This window comes from Schistocerca serialis, chromosome 1 (assembly GCF_023864345.2).
Source record: "Schistocerca serialis cubense isolate TAMUIC-IGC-003099 chromosome 1, iqSchSeri2.2, whole genome shotgun sequence".
NCBI classification, from domain to species: Eukaryota; Metazoa; Arthropoda; class Insecta; order Orthoptera; family Acrididae; genus Schistocerca; species Schistocerca serialis.
This window is the reverse complement of record NC_064638.1, coordinates 279,870,163-279,887,470: the sequence shown is the minus strand read 5'-3', so window position 1 is coordinate 279,887,470 and position 17,308 is coordinate 279,870,163. Positions and strand designations below refer to the sequence as shown.

General features: G+C 44.2%; 1 protein-coding gene and 1 non-coding gene across 2 annotated transcripts in view; one reads left to right on the top strand and one right to left on the bottom strand.

The window, feature by feature from the left end:
- The window catches only part of LOC126466081 (uncharacterized), a 309,668-nt gene that overhangs the window by 116,273 nt on the left and 176,087 nt on the right, over positions 1–17,308 (bottom strand). The gene's annotated exons all lie outside the window — the stretch shown is intronic.
- Positions 10,445–10,519, top strand: Trnat-ugu (transfer RNA threonine (anticodon UGU)). The gene has a single exon. It is a non-coding gene; the product is annotated as a tRNA-Thr (tRNA).

Here is a 17,308-nt window from a genome sequence, read left to right as displayed (position 1 = left end):
CGTAAATATGATATACTTTCAGTACAGTCTGAAAGTTGAAAATTAGCCTCCTAGTAGACGCTATCACACGAACATCGCTTGAAGCTTGGCGCGGTTTCTTCACAGCCATAGTCCATAGCTTCTCGTCCAGTCTTAGCTAGTGCCCTTGATCTGGTGACCAACATGGCCACACAACGACTAACCCCACGTTTTTATCGTTTTTTTAAAGGGAGGTAAAGGAAGAAATAGAAACCTGTAATCGCAAAACTAAATGTCTTTCATTTCCAAGTTTGCACCTAAGGAAAGATGTATGGGAAGTGAAGTCGTCTCAGAGATATGTGCTGGGATCATGTTCAATTAAAAGCCACATATTTTACAATATTTGTCTCTACACCTAGAGCAATTTTAAACCATGCAATTAGCCATGAAATATGTCTTTCAAGAAATGAGTCGCTGTGTGTATTATAGTCACTCGACTGTATGTATGTCTTCGACAGTATATAACACTGCAAACTGTGAAATATTGTAATTGTGATCCCTTTAATCCAACGATTTGTGGGCAAATTGGGGAAAAAGAGGCTTCTCTGTTAGAGAATCAATTTTGTCCAATCATAGAAATTGATTGGATAAGCTTTGTCACTGAGCTGACTTCAAAGACAACCTGCTCTAAACACGTTATAATGAAACAGAGGAACATCATCGAATCATCTCACATGTGGAATGCGCAAAACTGAAGAAATAAGAGAGAGAAAATATTAAACTAAAATGAAACGTCCAAAACTAGCTGCAATAAGTTAATGTACCCGTATTTAAAATTTTACAAGACTGGCCTGTTTTGGCCTAATTTCCATTATCAAGAGACCGGCGCAGATACCACTGGCAAGATTATGTATATACAAATCGTGACTGTTTTATACTTACATTTGCATTGGTACTTAAGCCCAGCTGGAAGCGACGACCATATTGCATCCGTTGTAAATTTTTTCTATCAATTCGTGGTAAATATAATATTTTTCGTAGTTACAAAAAGTAAAAAATAAGTTATTAATGGATATTTTGACAGTCTTTTACTACAATGCTGTGTGTTTACAAAGTGTATACATTTTACCAGAGATGATGCTACACTTCGTTGTTTTTATTTTCCTTTCAATTTTATGTATAGTCTGTGTATGTTTTGTTTTCTATATGACTGTCATTTTCATCTTCTATAATTTCAGTAAAGTTTTTGAGGTAGTGTTTACGTTTAAAATCTGTGTGTTTATTTAAAATTTCGCTTGGAATTTATCTGGCATTAATATACAGGATGTTTCCGTAAGAGCGCGCAAAAATGTAACAGGACGTAGAGAATGTTCCAATGAATAATTTGAGGCAGGGAACCTGGGGTCGAATAAGCCAGCTTAAGTAGATATCGAACTAACCTTGTCTATTGCTTATCTAGCATTAGTGCTTTCCACTTTATTTGCAATTAACATGTGTAGGAGTTTCCACGTGCTGCGCTGTTTATTTACAGCACAGTCTTTATTTCCTGCAAGGAAACAAGGAGGACGAGCCTAATTACTTGGAAGTCATTTGTAGGTTTTGTTTACTTTTTTGTCCATAAGATTACTCTGTTGTATCGTAATTACATTGTCCCATGACAGAACGCGCTATGAATCAACGACAGACCCATGCATTACTCAGCGCTATTCAGAGACGTACAGTACAATACGATGGAGCAGTACCGACACAGTTCCGCAGAACTAACTGACATGCACCTTGTGTATGGGGAAGTACATTTCAATACTCTCGCTACAGCAAGGGTGTACAGGGAACGACTTCCTAACAGGCATCATCCGTCAAAACGAGTGTTTATTTCTCTCGATCGACGAATGCGGGAGACTGGTTCATTGATTGGAAACAGAAAGCGAGGGACCTGACAACATGAGGACCATTCGCACACTCTATTTTAAAGAGGAAATGCTGGAACGTGTTGCAACAGACCGTGCTACAAGTACTCGTCGTATTGCACGTGAAATGGGGACTGCACATACTGCCGTGTGGCAGGTACTCCCCAAACAACAATTACACCCGAGTCACACTCAACGAGTCCACACGATACTTGTGACTGAATTTGCACCACGGGACGCCTCATTTGATCGTGTCAGTATATCGAACAGCAGGAATAGCCATGTGTGGGGTGAGGAAAACCGTCACGCCGTAGTAGATTCATACTATCGAGTACGTTTCGCTGTGAATATCTGGGCCGGAACTGTAGGCGACAGTCTCACTGAGCCATATCTTCCAGCTGGCTGTCTGAATGGCCGCCTCTACTTGAGGTTCGTGCAAGGAGTTGTACCTGAGTTATTGGAGAATATATCCTTGGCTGTTCGTGAGAGGAACGGATACAACATGACGATGCACAGCCTCACTTCAGTGTGGATGACCGCAACCACATCAATGCTGTATTTCCTGGTCGCTGGATTGGATTGTTCTAAGCACTATGGGACTTAAAATCTGAGATCATCAGTCCCCTAGACTTAGAACGACGTAAACCTAACTAAGGACATCACACACATCCATGCCCGAGGCAGGATTCTAACCTGCGATTGTAGTAGCAGCGCGGTTCCGGACTGAAGCGCCTAGAACCACTCGGCCACATCGGCTGCTGGATTGGATCGGGAGGTCTTATTCCATGGCCTACAAAGTCACCTGAGCTGAATATCCTTGGTTATTTCCTGTGGAGATATCTAAAGTCACTTGTGACCCCAATGGATACAGAGGTGGAATTAGTTGCCAGAATTGTTGCTGCCTGTGATGTGATTCGAAACACAGCACGGGTATTTGTTAGCATGCGTCAGAATCGATTTCCTCAATGTCATTCTTGCATTGAGGTTGGCAGCCGTCCGTTTCAGCACATTTTGTAAGATACACTACAAATGTTATGTTGACTGTGATGGTATTTGAAGTTAACTACGGGTAAAGTAAATAAGAAAGTCCACATTAATGTCATTTTATTCCTACTATCTCCTTAAGCTGGCTTCTCCAACTTCAGGTTCCCTGCCTCAAAGTGTTCAGTGGAGCATCTTCTATGTCCTGTTAAATTTTTGTGTTCATTAGTAAGTCCTTTCGAAAGACTTACTATGAACGTTCACGAAAAATTGGAAATAAATAGTCATACAAGAAGATAACCAGACGAAATTCTCGACGAACACACAGACTTTAAACATAAAAAACATAAATACAGTACTATTCCGCGAACCACAGCTGGCCCCCGCGTCCTGGGAAGCCGCAACCACGGTTGTTGTACTGACAGTCAGTGACGCTCTAATCGTCGTCGCTCTCTCCATGTGGATGCTTTTCTTGTTGTGAAGAAGCCTACATTCTGTCGCAATCATAAGCAGATTTACCAAAGTCTTTATTAGCAAGTTCAAACATATGGTAGGTACGATAGGCAATTACATCTCTGTCATTAAAACTTTCAAGTCCTGGTACACTAGACACTCCACTACCACCTCTCACTATAGCTACAGTGAACCATCCATTTCCATGTGAGAAAGTATCGTTTATGTCCAAGCTAAAATTAAGTGAACATCCAAAAAATACCCAAGGTCCATCGACGAGAGCGTGGGCTGCAACACTCTTCACTGGGATGCGATTCTTCTTGTCCCCAGGTACACTATTTGACGGTATGATCTTGCACGGCCCGAGGTGGTATGTCCTGTCGGGCGCGGCATTTCGGTCCGAGATGCAGGAGAGGGTGCTTTTGTGTGGGCGACGTGCGCTTACTTGTGTGAATGAATGTGTGTGCGTGTGTATTTCCCTTTCAGAAGAAGGCTTTGACCGAAAGGTGTGTAAAAGTCTTTGGTTGTGCCTGTCCGCAACTGGGCGTACCATCTTTACGGTGAGTAGCAGTCTATCCTTTCCCTTCCATTGTTGATATTCCAACCTGGAGTTTCCGTTCTGTGCAATCTTATTTAGAAGTATTGCTCATACACTAGTTAAGGCAACCTCAGTTTCGTAATTCTTTCAAATTAACGAGAACAACCCTTAAATATAAAAACTATTTACTTCCATTCATGGACTAATTCCAGATCACATTTCGTCTTTAGAAATCTTCATGAGAATAAAGCACGCATAGAATGGATAGAATTACATTGGCTCCCTGATTATTTGTAGAATTATTTGCTTCTCATCTGAACTGAAGGTATGTAAAAAAAAAAAAGTTGAACAACTGTCGTCGGGAGGTACTATATAACAATACTGTCACATATTTAACTGAGTTATTGTAAAACGATATATGTCATACTTTAAAAAATCTGTTTGTTACATTCTTTGCGAGTTAATTTCCTATCCTTACTCCACAAAAGTGACGTGCATGTATAGTTGGGCTTGAATCTTGTTCCTGCATTGCTCTGTCATTATTGAGCGGATAGATTATTTTAGAGGGCCACGTATATACGAGAGGTTCAATAACTAATGCAACAAGTTTTTTTTTCTCTGAAAGCTGTTTGGCTTTAGTCGGGATTCCAGCACACCATATTACGAGGGTGAGTCAAATGAAAACCTTAAATTTGTAATAACAAATCGAAATTTCGCCCCGTTATCCTGTACACATCGTGCAGAATGGCCTGTAGGTGGCAGCATAGTGCAGATGCACACATACTGCCGCAGTATCACCATAAAGATGGCCGCCCCACTTGCAACTTGGACCAGGGAAGAACAGCGTCCTGTTATTCGGTTTTTGCGTAGTGAAGGTGTGAAACCTATTGAAATTCATCGACGAATGAAGTTTCAATATGGTGATGCATTTCTGTCACAGCAGCAAGTCTACGAATGGAGTAGGAAGTTCGCAAATGGTGTGACTTCAGTGGAAGATGCTCCTCGTCCAGGTCAGGCACAACGAGTTGTGACTCCACAGAACATTGCAGCAGTTCAAGCCATAGAGAAGGAAAACCGCTGAGTGACACTGAATGACACTGCAGCATGTTTACAGATTAGTCATGGGTCATCACACCACATTGTGCATTATGTGCTCCAGTTTCACAAAGTGTCTGCAAGATGGGTGCCACGGCAGCTGACTCCCGAAATGAGAGAACGACGTGTTGATGCTTGTGAAGAACTTCTTCGGCCCTTTGAACGAGAAGGTGATGGCTTTCTTGCAAGAATCTTTACTGGGGACGAAACCTGGGTTCACTTCCACCAACCGGAAACGAAAGAGCGAGCAAGGAATGGCGCCATTCCTCATCACCAAAACCAAAAATGTTTCGAACAGAACAATCAGCAGGGAAAGTTACGCTGACTCTCTTTTGGGACGAAAAACGCGTCATGTTGGAGCATTACATGCCTACAGGGATAACTATAACCAGTGCATCATACACAGATCCCCTAAAAAATAATCTGCGGCCTGCAATCAAATCAAAGCGACGTGGATTGCTGTCAGCAGGTGTCCTTTTGCAACATGACAATACAAGGCCCGTACAACAGTTGAAAACATCACAGACCTGGATTTTGAGTGTCTTCCTCATCCACCATACTCACCAGACCTTGCCCCAAGTGATTTCCATATGTTTGGACCACTCAAAGACGCAATAGGAGGAAAGAAGTTCCGTTCTGATGAAGAGGAACGTCACGCGGTGCATGAGTGGTTGTGTGGACTACCAAAAGAATTTTTTTCTAAAGGAATTTATGCACTTTGTAAGTGCTGGAGGACTTGCATTGAGCGTCGGGGAGATTATGTTGAAAAGTGATACAGCCTTGTATCACTTCTGCACAATAAATAATATTAAATAAATATTTAAGGTTTCCATTTCACTCAACCTCGTATTTCCCACTCTTTTCGCTAAAATAGCCTATTTTTCAACACAATTTTCGTTCAATGCGACGGCCTTACACCACCTGACTGAGAGGGCCAGTATGTCCGCATGGCACTACACTACTGGCCGTCGTGGGAGCCAACGTTTTGCTTCATGAATGATGTCCCCATCATCCACGTACTGCTTCCTGCAAAGTGCATCCTTCATTGGGCCAGACAGATGGAAGCCGGAAGGTGCGAGAACCGCGGTGTAGAGTAGATGAGGAATAACAGTCCAGTAAAGTCTCGACTGCGCACACTTGTGTGAGGCCTTGCGTTGTCATGGTGGAAAAATTCGTTTGCATTTTTGTGGCGAAGAACAGTGTGGAGTCGTTTCTTCAAACTCCTGAAGGAAGCACAAGATACTTCAGAGTGCATAGAAGCATCGTGATGGATGACATCAAGCAAAACGACGCCTTCAGATGCCCCAGAAGACCGTTGCCATGACTTTACCGAGTGGTGGTGCGATTTTGAACTTTTTGTTTGGAGGAGAGGTCGTGTGGAGCCACTCCATTGGCTGCCGTTTCGTTTCCGGTTCGAATTTATGAACTTACGTTTCATCCCCTGTGTAGATGTTCAACAAGAAATTGTCACTATCAGCCTCGTCACTCTCAAGCAATTCCGCGCAAATGGTACTTTGTTGCTCTTCATGGTCTTCTGTTAGGCGTCGAGGAACCAATGAGCACACACCTTTTGGTGTCCTAACTGGTGGACGAGAGTGTCAGTACTACCAAGAAAGACGTCCAGTTGAGCAGCGAAGTGTTTGATTGTGATCCGTCGACCCGTGGAATGAATGCGTCCGCACGTGCCAACATTGCAGGAGTCATAGTTGCCTTCGGCCGGCCAGCACAGATCGGACAGGTTTGCGCGACCTTGCTGAAATGGTGGCAGACGCCGCGCCCAACGACTCACTGTTATCTTTTTCACTGCCAGATCTCCGTTGACGGTCTGCATGCGCCGATGAATATCTGCGTTGCTCTGGTTTCCTACCAAAAGACACTCAATGACAGTTCTTTGCTTAGAATGCACCACTCTTACAGACTATCCATATGAAGATGGTGTCTGTTCTCCCTGACATGTCCGAGAGAACAGACACTCTCTTCATATATATAGTTAAGGTCTCACCGGCCATTTGACCATCTTCCGTGCGGATGTACACACCTTGCCCGAACTCTTACGGGAATCGGCAAAACCGCGAGTAATGAGTGAAATGGGCAGGCGCACTGCGAATATTGTGTGGCTCTCATGGGACACGTGCCAGAGATAAGTCCCTGCAATCGCAGTATCTCGTGTGTCCTCGGTGGCTCAGATGGATAGAGCGTCTGCCATGTAAGCAGGAGATCCCAAGTTCGAGTGCTGGTCGGGGCACACATTTGCAACTGTCCCCGTTGACGTATATCAACGCCGGGATGCAGCTAAGGGTATTCATTTCATTGCATTGATTTAATTGTACTTCCGTTACAGACGCCGTTTTGAAGCATATGTATAGTGCTGCCACCTATCGGGAACTTTATGAAAACATAGAGGCTAAGACGGGATTATTCCACCATGTCCCATAACAGATTCCGCATTTGTCAGCCGAAGTGGACCTGGAAAAAAATGTAGCATTCCTTATTGAACGCCCCTCGTAAATGAACTCAGCTTAATGACCATTTCAAGTGTTAATTTGTTAATGTACATAATAATGAGTGACATTCATCACCTTACAGATGGCGACGAGTTACGGAAATATGATATTAAGTAAACTGATGTGTTTCCTCGGTATGCTCAGCCAACAATAATGGTTAATGCTCTGTATTTCCTCCCGAAAAACAGACAGTGTGGAAAATGTCTTCTATGCAATGGAGTACTACAATTATGCACATCGCGTGTAAATGATACATAGTTAATGTTGTCAAACTTAATTCGGCTCAGAAATAAAGAAATCACTGTCGCTAACTGGCCGCCTGAATTTCACTCTTGCACTTTAAGTGTTGTTACCGTTCTCCTATGACGATTGTATGTAGGTGAATTTTATTTCTATTACAAATATAAAGATAGGAGAATGCCGGCCGGTGTGGCCAAGCGGTTCTACGCGCTTCAGTCTGGATCTGCGCGACCGCTACGGTCGCAGGCTCAAGTCCTACCCCCGGAATGGATGTGTGTGATGTCCTTAGGTTAGTTAGGTTTAAGGGGTTCTAAGTTTTAGGGGACTGATGACCTCAGATGTTAAGTGCTCAGAGCCATTTGAACCATTTAGATAGGAGAATGTGTGGAATATATTGCTGGGTAGCTGGACAAAATCACAAGTATGGTGTTTACTCAGCAGGTAGTGTGTTATAAAGCTGTTACAGAAAGAATATTTGCTACGCCATGCAGAATCCTGAAACGCTGGGGTAAATAAAAGTACCCCGCCGCTCTGCGTGCGGGGCGATAGCAGAGTGACAACACTCCGGCAGCCATAGAGCATCGGGGCGCCAGATCTACTGTGAAGAGAGTATGAAATTAATTTATGCAGAGGCACTCTTGTCTGTGTGAAGCCGATTGATGAAAGTAATATTTTATCTTGCGCCTTGCCAAGGCTCTTATTGCTATTAATGTTGAATTTAAACTGAATTGAAAAAAAAGAGGTGTAGTTGGGGGAACATAAAATGCAGTGGGTGTTACATTGTTTGAGGAAATATTTGAAGTACATGACATCAGTTTTCGTCGCTATGACTGTTAGCTAGAAGATGTTTTAGTGCAATTATTGCAGTGTACTTACTGAAGCTTAATGAACAGTTCGATTTTAAAGAGGGAAAGATAAATATGACAAGACAAAACCAATTACTCACTGGAACTTGTAAATGCTCTGAGAGAACTGGAAATTCAGATTTCGTTCAGGGAAGATTTGTAACTACAACGCGGTAAGCTCGAAACACAGAGCCAGTTATTAACATTTCAACATGGTAAGTCACAGCACTTCTACAAGGGATTTGATACCACGCCACTATTGCGTGTACCGGTACCTACAGTTCTCGATACTTATTTCTCGCCTTGCTATACAGTATCTGAAACTACAAACAATACGAATGTAGACAGTATTCGCATATACAGGGTGGTCCATTGATCGTCACCGGGCCAAATATCTGAACAAATAACGAGTCAAACGAAAAAACTAGAAAGAACAAAACTCTTCTAGCTTGAAGGGCGAAACCAGATTGCGCCATGGTTGGCCCGCTACATGGCGCTGCCATATGTCAAACGCATATCAACTGCGTTTTTTTTAAATAGGAACCCCCATTTTTATTACATATTCGTGTAGTATGTAAAGAAATATGAATGTTTTAGTTGGACCACTTTGTGGCTTTGTTATAGATGGCGCTGTAATAGTCACAAACATGTGGTTTACGATTTTAGACGAGTAGTTGGTAATAGGTAGGTTTTTTAAATTAAAATACAGAAGGTAGATACGTTTGAACATTTTATTTTGGTTGTTTCAAAGTGATACATGTACCTTTGTGAACTTATCATTTCTGAGAACGCATTCTGTTACACCGTGCGCGACTGCTACGGTCGCAGGTTCGAATCCTGCCTCGGGCATGGATGTGTGTGATGTCCATAGGTTAGTTAAGTTTAAGTAGTTCTAAGTTCTAGGGGACTGATGACCACAGATGTTAAGTCCCATAGTGCTCAGAGCCATTTGAACCATTTTGAACAGCGTGATTACCTGTAAACGCCACATTAATGCAATAAATGAAATGATAATTAAATTGACACCCTAGCTGCAAGCAGGCGTTGATACACTTCATTGGGGACATGTTGAAAATATGTGCCCCGACCGGGACTCGAACCCAGGATCTCCTGCTTACATGGCAGACGCTCTATCCATCTGAGCCACCGCGAGCACAGAGGATAGTGCGTCTGCAGGGACTTATCCCTTGCACGCCCCCCGTGAGATCCACATTCCCAACATGTCCACAACACTACATTCGTAGTGCGCCTATTAGATGTTTGCCCATCATACTCATTACTCGTGGCACATTAATCTACCAAGTCCCGTACGAGTTCGGGCATAGCGTGTGCGTTCGCACAAGAAGGTCAAAGGCTGGGAACCCATATTTTTAACTATATATATGACGGTAGTATCTGTTCCCGAAAGAACAGTTACCGTCGATAACCATGCAGCTTTGCTAGAAATGAAATGATAATTAAATTAACACCCTAGCTGCAAGCAGGCGTTGATACACTTCATTGGGGACATGTTGAAAATGTGTGTCCCGACCGGGACTCGAACCCGGGATCTCCTGCTTACATGGCAGACGCTCTATCCATCTGAGCCACCACGGGCACAGAGGGTAGTGCGTCTGCAGGGACTTATCCCTTGCACGCCCCCCCGTGAGATCCACATTCCCAACATGTCCACAACACTACATTCGTAGTTAAAAATTCGTAGTTAAAAATATGGGTTCCCGGCCTTTGACCTTCTTGTGCGAACGCACACGCTATGCCCGAACTCGCACGGGACTTGGTAGATTAATCTGCCACGAGTAATGAGTATGATGGGCAAACATCTATTAGGCGCACTACGAATGTAGTGTTGTGGACATGTTGGGAATGTGGATCTCACGGGGGGGCGTGCAAGGGATAAGTCCCTGCAGACGCACTATCCTCTGTGCCCGCGGTGGCTCAGATGGATAGAGCGTCTGCCATGTAAGCAGGAGATCCCGGGTTCGAGTCCCGGTCGGGGCACACGTTTTCAACATGTCCCCAATGAAGTGTATCAACGCCTGCTTGCAGCTAGGGTGTCAATTTAATTATCATTTCATTTCTAGCAAAGCTGCATGGTTATCGACGGTAACTGTTGTTTCGGGAACAGATACTACCGTCATATATATAGTTAATGCAATAAATGTTCAAAATAATGTCCGTCAACCTCAATGCATTTGCCAATACGTGTAACGACATTCCTCTCAACAGCGAGTAGTTGCCTCCTGTAATATTCGCACATGCATTGACAATGCGCTGGCGCATGTTGTCAGGCGTTGTCGGTGGATCACGATAGCAAATATCCTTTAACTTTCCCCACAGAAAGAAATCCGGGGACGTCAGATCCGGCGAACGTGTGGGCCATGGTAGGGTGCTTCGACGACCAATCCACCTGTCGTGAAATATGCTATTCAATACCGCTTCAACCGCACGCGAGCTATGTGCCGGACATCCATCACGTTGGAAGTACATCGCCATTCTGTCATGCAGTGAAACATCCCGTAGTAACATCGGTAGAACATTACGTAGGAAATCAGCATACATTGCACCATTTAGATTGCCATCGATAAAATGGGGGCCAATTATCCTTCCTCCCATAATGCCGCACCATACATTAAACTGCCAAGGTCGCTGATGTTCCACTTGTCGCAGCCCTCGTGGATTTTCCGTTGTCCAATAGTGCATATTATGCCGGTTTACGTTGCCGCTGTTGGTCAATGACACTTCGTCGCTAAATAGAACGCGTGCAAAAAATATTTCATCGTCCCGCAATTTCTCTTGTGCCCAGTGGCAGGACTGTACACGACGTTCAAAGTCGTCGCCATGCCATTCCCGGTGCATACAAATGTGGTACGGGTGCAATCTATGTTGATGTAGCATTCTCAACACCGACTTTTTTGTGATTCCCGATTATCGCGCAGTTTGTCTGCTACTGATGTGCGCATTAGCCGCGAGAGCAGCAAAAACACCTACTTGGGCATTATCATTTGTTGCAGGTCATGGTTGACGTTTCACATGTGGCTAAACGCTTCCTGTTTCCTTAAATAGTGGAACTATCCGGCGAACGGTCCGGCCTCTTGGATGATGTCGTCCAGCATACATAGCACACGCCCGTTGGGCATTTTGATCACAATAGCCATACATCAACACGATATCGACCTTTTCCGCAATTGGTAAACGCGGGTAATGTATCACGAAGCAAATACCGTCCGCACTGTCGGAATGTTACGTGACACCACGTACTTGAACGTTTGTGACTATTACAGCGCCATCTGTCACAAAGCGAAAAAAGTGGTCCAAATAAAACATACATATTTCTTTACGTACTACACGAATATGTAATAAAAATGGGGGTTCCTATTTAAAAAAACGCAGTTGATATCCGTTTGACCTATGGCAGCACCATGCAGTGGGTCAATCATAGCGCCATCTGGTGTCCCCCTTCAAGCTAGACGAGTTTCGTTCTTTGCAGTTTTTTTCGTTTGACGCTTAGTTCGTGAGATATTTCGCCCGGTCACTATCAATGGACCACCCTGTATACCGGCCTGGCGGCAAAACGGTGGGTGCACGTCTAATAAAAAACTACACTCCTGGACATTGAAATAAGAACACCGTGAATTCATTGTCCCAGGAAGGGGAAACTTTATTGACACATTCCTGGGGTCAGATACATCACATGATCACACTGACAGAACCACAGGCACATAGACACAGGCAACAGAGCATGCACAGTGTCGGCACTAGTACAGTATCCACCTTTCGCAGCAATACAGGCTGCTATTCTCCCATGGAGACGATCGTAGAGATGCTGGATGTAGTCCTGTGGAACGGCTTGCCATGCCATTTCCACCTGGCGCCTCAGTTGGACCAGTGTTCGTGCTGGACGTGCAGACCGCGTGAGACGACGCTTCATCCAGTCCCAAACATGCTCAATGGGGGACAGATCCGGAGATCTTGCTGGCCAGGGTAGTTGACTTACACCTTCTAGAGCACGTTGGGTGGCACGGGATACATGCGGACGTGCATTGTCCTGTTGGAACAGCAAGTTCCCTTGCCGGTCTAGGAATGGTAGAACGATGGGTTCGATGACGGTTTGGATGTACCGTGCACTATTCAGTGTCCCCTCGACGATCACCAGTGGTGTACGGCCAGTGTAGGAGATCGCTCCCCACACCATGATGCCGGGTGTTGGCCCTGTGTGCCTCGGTCGTATGCAGTCCTGATTGTGGCGCTCACCTGCACGGCGCCAAACACGCATACGACCATCATTGGCACCAAGGCAGAAGCGACTCTCATCGCTGAAGACGACACGTCTCCATTCGTCCCTCCATTCACGCCTGTCGCGACACCACTGGAGGCGGGCTGCACGATGTTGGGGCGTGAGCGGAAGACGGCCTAACGGTGTGCGGGACCGTAGCCCAGCTTCATGGAGACGGTTGCGAATGGTCCTCGCCGATACCCCAGGAGCAACAGTGTCCCTAATTTGCTGGGAAGTGGCGGTGCGGTCCCCTAAGGCACTGCGTAGGATCCTACGGTCTTGGCGTGCATCCGTGCGTCGCTGCGGTCCGATCCCAGGTCGACGGGCACGTGCACCTTCCGCCGACCACTGGCGACAACATCGATGTACTGTGGAGACCTCACGCCCCACGTGTTGAGCAATTCGGCGGTACGTCCACCCGGCCTCCCGCATGCCCACTATACGCCCTCGCTCAAAGTCCGTCAACTGCACATACGGTTCACGTCCACGCCGTCGCGGCATGCTACCAGTGTTAAAGACTGCGATGGAGCTCCGTATGCCACGGCAAACTGGCTGACACTGACGGCGGCGGTGCACAAATGCTGCGCAGCTAGCGCCATTCGACGGCCAACACCGCGGTTCCTGGTGTGTCCGCTGTGCCGTGCGTGTGATCATTGCTTGTACAGCCCTCTCGCAGTGTCCGGAGCAAGTATGGTGGGTCTGACACACCGGTGTCAATGTGTTCTTTTTTCCATTTCCAGGAGTGTATATCCTGTCAGGTAACTACACTGTAGGTCGTATGTGCCGTAACAGAGTGGTAACTTCACTATCCTTAGTAAGTAATTAAAAGTTTTTTAGAACAATTGTGTTTAGTTTCTCCCTCCTTGTACGAACCTAATGTAAGTTGCAATACCACCCCGTCCTCCTCACTTGGATATAGGGTACTTTCTTGCTTACATAACCAACTTCCTTACATCACATCAGCACATTATTCCTTCACTACATAAGAACAAGTCTCCTTCTGAGAAAACGAGAATCACAAGCGCAGTTGTTTCTATAAACTACATATTCAATTTCATTACTGCTATAACTTTTAGAGCACGTAAAAAATTAGAAATGAGTGTCGGTAACTAGAAAAGTTCTTCCTTCTACGGCTGCGCCGCCTCAAACGATTTAATTTCATTTCGAAACAAGAGTAACCACACAAGCGGAATCCTTATACTGCGAACTTGCCTCCTTTCCCTTCTTCGTGCTGTATAATATTGGCATCAACGTTCCAGCAACTTCTCTGCCGTCTCTCAGATAATTTTTGTAACTGTTCTTCTCAAAGAAAAACGACTTGCCTTAGCAACGCGAACAGCTATCGCAGTTTTGTGGGTAGTTCGATGAGATTTCTTAGACTTTACTCAGCTCGCCGAACGACCAGCATTGTGTTTCTAGACGAATTTGAAGTAAATGCAATTCTCTCTTAAGATTTCACTAATGATTAAGGCGAACCCGGCAGACTTGGTCGAGAAAAATTAATTTCGTTGTGCGAGTGACAGGTTTTCTTTCTTCGACTTAATCTAGTAGACTTCCACTTTGTGGAACAGAGTAATGAGTCATTGTCATTCAAGATACGATCCGATGTTGAAATGAGTATCGGAATACGTCCGTCACCATAGCACTCTCCGCAATCGCCAAACTAAAATTTCGTCATAGTGTGTTACGTTTAGTTTCGCTCCAGTGTGGGCAAAAGAGCCAGCTCGTGTATTATCTACAGTATATGTGGAGTAACGTTTGCGCCCATAGATGGCTATATTAGGGGACTTCCTTGTAGTATATGTCCAAGAAATGGGAAGATTCATAAATTTGTATCTCAACGGTTATTTCAGTATCTCTGGTATATTATCACGTGAAATCTGTGTAAGTCGTAAACCGGTGATGCTATCCTGAAAAGAAGTTCTAGTCGAAACCCAAAACTGCGTATAGCTAACAAATCCGCTGTTATTTTGTATCTAAGCGTGTCCATGGAGGGCATAAATTAAAGATAACAGGACTTTGTGCGTGATTATATGTGGTTGGATTCATAATCAGCACGCTGGAACGTTGCTGAATTTTAAATATCAATAAAGCTACTTTGCAAAAAACAAAATACACAAAAAATAATATTACAACTGTGCAACGCTCACTCTGTTTTTACACTGGTTGTAAAACAGTGAGGAATAAGATACGTCGACAGCTGTTTCAATTCTAATAGCTGTAGGAAGGTAAACACTTGATAACAGATTTTTAGAAACGAACATCACAGCGGAGATATTTGTCACACGATGAAGTGAATTTAATCTTAGGATTATCGAAAGCTAGGCGTATAACAAAGAATTGAATTGCACGGGAAAGAGAATGTGAGTCACTTAACACTTTATTTTTCATAAGCTCATAAATCCAGTTAAGCTTTTAGCATTTACACAGCCATCGAATGGTGTAGATAAAAATTTAGCAGCGAACTTCGGTACTTTTAGTGCCGTTGTATAATTCTGAGTACCGTTTCTGTGTCGATACAACAGCCATTGCAGAATAGATTGAAATAAAATGGGAATAACATTATTACTACTTGAGCACGTACCGCTAAGAAATGGCTCGCCGGAAGATAAGTTCTTTTTTCAGTCGTTATTCTTTTTTCTACCAACCGTTCAGCACTCAAGACCGGTAATTGCAGTACGTAATCTGTTGGAGCAAGGAGCGACTATGGACACACAGGGTGATTCAGTGATGGCGTTACAGTGCAATGATGGAGAAAGGTAAATGCATCAATCTGAGGTAAGGGTCCCTGTACCGGAAGCGATTGAGTGGAAAAGTATGAGCGAAAATCGTTCTGGTACCTCCGAGAGTGGAATACATGTACCTATACTGTTGTTGATAAGATTGTAGGGTAGGCAACTTTCAGCGGTGATGGAATGGGACAAAACAAGAAAAAAATGTGTAGTGAAGTGAGCTCTAAAATGCACACTTTAAGAGCTGTGGGAACCTGTTCAGTAGAAGAGATGTGTTCCACAGTGGAGAAAATGAACAAGTGTTCATAGCTCTTAACACTTCAACTAAAAACGGGGCGCATGTCTCCTACGATAGGTTGTCAGAGAAACAATTGGAATTTGTTGTATGCCATTGTTATGTATCAATGTCTCACTGGTAAGGGGAAGCCTGTTAACGGTTAGAAGAATTCTTATTGCAGATTACACCTGTAGGTTGTACTGTTCTTAAGTATCGTTTTAATCGTCGTCACCGGACTGACACATCGATTTAATTCGCACCTACAGATAGGCAACCCAATTACCAGACTCGCAAAGCTGGTTGCTTTCTCGCCATCCCGCACCCACAAATTGACGCCTGCCACATCACAAACGGAGCCCATAATGACTCTCTGCAGTGTCAGTAAAAAACTTGGGGAGACGCTCTATCCACTGATGTGTGCCGGTTTTAAATATGTCTTGGAGTTTTTGCTCAGTCCCATTCCTTAACTCAGGAGTTCTTATGAATAATTCTGTCTGTCGTACCTCCCACACCTGACCCTTTTGGAAAACTACGGGAAATACCCTTTTCATATTGTTACTTGGACTAAGACATTAACTAAAATAACCATACACTGATGCTTTGGAAAGAAAATTGTTGGTCAAGGGGTTAAGTTATGCGATTTAGAGCCCCTGTTTACTAGACTTTTTTCTTGTTTTGGTTCATTCCACCACCTCTGAAAGTTGCCTACCCAAGTATCTCAGCCGGTCGCTGTGGCCGAGCGGTTCTAGGTGCTTCAGTCCGGAACTGTGCTGCTGCTACGGTCTCAGGTTCAAATCCTGCCTCGGGCATGTCCTTAGGTTAGTTAGGTTTAAGTAGTTCTAAAACTAGGGGACTGATGACCTCAGATGTTAAGTCCCATAGTGCTTAGAGCCATTTGAACCATTTAAGCCTAGAATCTCAGCAACAACACTAGCGTGCATGCATTCTACTGTCACAGGAATCAGAGCGGTTTTGACTTATTACTTTCGACTCGGTAGTTTCCGGACCAGGGTCACTTAGCTCAAATTGATACAATCAACATTACACATCATCCCTGAAAATATTTACATCATCACGGAAGCAGTGGTGGATTATGTCGTACGAGAAGTAGTCATAAATTTTTAATTATCACCTCCATAAAATAAAGTTACGTAATTATCTTTTTTGTTTTCAAATACACGTCTGTAGTGGTCGTAGCATACTGAAAACCCCGCTTAGCATGTCGCTAGTAGACCCAAAAGAGAAGACGCAGCTGACTGACAAAGAAGAATAATTCGCTTTTGGCAGCAGTGGAAATGTTGCCGCTCTGTGTCGGACGAGTCTAGGTGACTTCCTTAGCCTTCTTGATTGGCCTGATAGCTCTATGACTGGGAATATATTTCCTTCAGTTATTTGTCGCATTCATTCTGAATGTAGACTGAAGTTGTATGGTTTTCATCTCGTCTCTGACAAAAAAAATAGTTCTCGCAGTTCTAAGAGTAAGCTTTTCGTCATCCACAACGTTT